This window comes from Hipposideros armiger, unplaced genomic scaffold (genome assembly GCF_001890085.2).
Source record: "Hipposideros armiger isolate ML-2016 unplaced genomic scaffold, ASM189008v1 scaffold_298, whole genome shotgun sequence".
Taxonomy (NCBI): Eukaryota; Metazoa; Chordata; class Mammalia; order Chiroptera; family Hipposideridae; genus Hipposideros; species Hipposideros armiger.
In genome coordinates, this window is record NW_017731648.1 from 358,679 (window position 1) to 362,512 (window position 3,834).

Genomic DNA, 3,834 nt, shown 5'->3' on the forward strand with positions numbered 1-3,834 from the left:
AAAGTACATGCAGTTAACATTACTTTATTGTCCACCTAAGAATGGCTAAGAAGGGCCGGCCGAGTGGCGTGTTGTTGGGAGTTGGCTTGGGATGCCAGCTTTGAGCAGCAGGGCCCCAGCTCGGATCCCACATGTAAGGCCAGTGATGCTGTGCCCTCTACAGCTAAGATGGTGAACAACATCTCAACCTGGAGCTCGACTACTGTGAGTTGCTGGCGACAAGCGTAGGCTGCGGTGGGGCTGGCCGGCAGTGGGCGTGCGCATTTGTGAGCCGCTGTGAGGGGCCGTCCAATGGCTAGCAAGCGACTGCCTCACCCAGGAAGAGCGCAACAATAATACCAACATGGGCCAGTGAACCGACATCCCCCACAACTGAACTGAAGAACAAAGGGACAGCAAATTGTCTGTTCCCCTTTCCGGATTCCCCAACGCTGTTTCCCTCCACCAATTCCCCAATTTACACACACACACACACAAAAAATCTTTAAAAAAAAAAAAAAGAATGGCTAAGAAGATAAATGCTGGGTGTTTTTTACCCAGCTGTAAAAAACAAACCCACAATAAAAAATAAACCATTAACAAGTTTAAAAAAAAAAGAGTACTTTGTCACAACAACAAAAAAGCACCAGAACACAGTTATAAATTATGGTATATTTTTATATTACAAAATTTACAAGTGAATGTGTTTGTAAACACACATATAAACTAGGTTCCCCAACAGCTGGTAGGGAGGGGTTGGCCTGGCCAGAATTGGACCTCAGACCCTCTGGTTGCTATGGGTTACCCACACATGGATCCAGAAGGACTGAAATATTAATAGGATTAAAGTTAATAGCTATTAATTTAATATTTAATCAGTACTTATGTACTTGCCAGGCTCTTTAGAGGAATTACTTAATTTAATCCTTAACAAGCATGAAGGGCTATATCAGGACCCCATTTCCTGTGGCCTTGGATATTTGTTACAAAGGAGCCTGACTCAGAGACTGCTTACTCAAGATCACAGACTCAGAAGCAGCAGGGACCATTAATCCAGGTGTCTTTAGCTCTAGAGCCTGAATGCAAAACAGTGACTCCAGGTTGGTGAGCTGTCAGGCCCTATGAAGCCAAAGGGACAGCATTGAGGGAACTATACTGAAGGGTAGGGTGGCAGAAAAGAGGTGGCAGATAGAAGACAGGCTGGCCAGACAGAGTGAGGCTCAAGTCCCATATACCTGTCAGAAGTCAGCATATGGGCCCCTAACCCACCCACCTTAGGAAAAGGGGTGCTCACAGGACAGGGGAGGGTGGAGAGACAGATGAGCAGACCTGTTCAGGGGCTTCAGCTCACGGGAGAGCACTGTGTTTATTGGAGGCTCTGCATTAGGTGGATTATCTTTATAACCCCTTTGCCAAGGGGTGATAGACCCATTTTACAGATGGAGCAAGGGCTCAGGGACATAAAGATTTGCCAAAAGGCTCTCAGCAAGTTAGTGCCAAAGCTGGACTTCCCACACAGCTGGATCTGCTCTCGAGTTGCTCGGAACCAAAAAGCCAGGTACCATCTCTAATTCCTCTCTTCTCCTCACATGCAAAACATGAGGGATCTCCATTGGTTCTTCCGAAATACAACCCAGGACCTTCCACTCGTCCACTCTGCCACCACCCCAGCCCAGACTGCCATCATCACTCACCTGGACTATTCCAGCCTCCTCTCTGAATGCCCAGACCACTGCATCCAGAGAGAAGAAACAGAAAGAAGAAGAAAGAAAAGAAAGAAAGAAAGAAAAAGGAAGAGAGAAAGGAAAGGGAAAGAAAAGGAAAGGAAAAATCAGAACATGCCATTTTCCTCTTCCCCACTGAAACTTCCCATTGCCCTTGAACTAAACATCTAAGCATTTTACTCCATTTACAGGGCCCTGCCTGGATGCGTCTCATTCCCCATCACTGAGCTGTAGCTTTTTTGACCCACTTTCAGTCTTTCAAGCTCTTCCATGCCCCAGGGCCTTTGCCTTTGCTGCTGCTTCTGACCAGCCACTCTTCTGGGAGATTCGCAGAGCTCAAAGTTTGCTGACACCCTGAGGCTTTCCCCTGATCCCCTAACTACCTGGAAGCAACCCCTCACCATGTCTCCCCCACTACTACCTCCCCCCCCCAGTCACTGTATCCAATTACCTTGTTCCTTTGCAGCATTTAGCACTGTCAGAGATTCTCTTATTTACCTCTATTGCAGCCTGCCTGTTCTACTAGAACAGAGCAGCGATCAGCACATTTTTCTATAAAGGATCAGAGAGGAAATATTTCAGGTTTTGCGGGCCCTATGTCTCTGTTGCTGCTACTCAACATTGCCATTATAGCTTGAAAACAGCTGTAGACAATACATAAATGAATACGTATGGCTGTGTTTCAATAAAACTTTATCTACCAAAACCAAATAGCGGGCCAGATTTAGCCCGTGAGCCTTACAGTGCTGATCTCTGCAAAGGCTATGAGCTCCAGAGGGCAAGTACCTGGTCTGCCTCCTTCACAGCTGATGTTCCAAGGGCTCACTCCGTAGGAATCCAAATATTAGTTGAATTAATATATAGGATGTGGGAGGTGGCACATGGGAGGTGCCTGATACAAAGTGAAGACAAATATTGGTAGGTATAAAGCTGATTTGTCCCGCACAACAATGTAATTTCCATTTAACAAACAGGGAAACTGAGGCCCAAACCAGCTCAGGTTGCAAAGCCAGGTTTGTCTGTAGTCCCTGAGTCACCTGCTTCATTCCAGAGAGCTTTTAGTGGTTTTCTAGTAGTCAGGTGACCACGACAAATGTCAGCCAAATCAATGGGGGAAAGGGTACTTACAGCTTTGGGAACCTCCACAGTGACTGGCTAGGCCACCAAAGAAGCCCCCTTCTACCTAGAAATAGGCTCATCTCTTGAGCAAAGGGACTAGAACTTCCAGAAAACCAGGTTCAGCTTTTGTGGGCATTCACTCCACCTCTACCTCTTAGTCTAGAGTGTAGTGTTCACAAACCTCTCACGAGAAAAAAGACTTGACAGGCTCGAGCTCCCTGCTTCCCAGGCCACATTCCCACCTCCAGTTGGAGGGCCACACTCTACAGGCCAGGACAGAGAACACAGAGGCCAGAGACCAGGAAAGGGAACACTTCACAGAGTCTGGAGAGCCATACTCCAGAGGCCAGGGGACGCCAGCGTCAGCCTAACCAAGGTCCAGTCAGCTCAAAGCACCAGGGTTAGTGGAGGGGTGGCCACGTGTCCTGAGCCATGGTCAGTCAGAAGGCCAGCGCTGAGTCATACCACATGCTGGGGAATTAGTCACGGCCACCCAGCTCTCCTGGGGCCAGGCCCAGCAGAGGCCCCCAGCAGTGGCAGCAGCACTCAAGGATTTAACGGGGATACTTTGCCACTCTTACCCCCGACCAGGATCCAGACAGGACGAGCACCAGGGCAGGCCTTGCAAGCTCTCTCACTGGGCTTGAGGGACCAGGAATCAATCTGGGGAAACCAACACTGGAGTGTGATGGGCAGACCAGACCTGCCTGCAACTTGCAAGGCCCTTGAGCAAGCTGATGGCTTTCTATTTGAGATCGCAGGGGGCCTGCTGCCAAGCTTGGTGGGTTTTTCCTTCAAACAACCCTTGAGTCGGTTAGCTAATCTGCCCTGGCCAGGTCACCTCCACCACTCTCCCGGACAGCTGCCCAGTCTCTTTGCTGGGCTGCCACTCAGCCCTCTCCCCTCCCATTCTCTACACAGCAGTGAGATGGATCGTCTCAGAATCCAAATCTGATACTATCACCTCCTCCCTACCCTATCGCACACACCTGAATGGCTTCTCAGTGCTCTT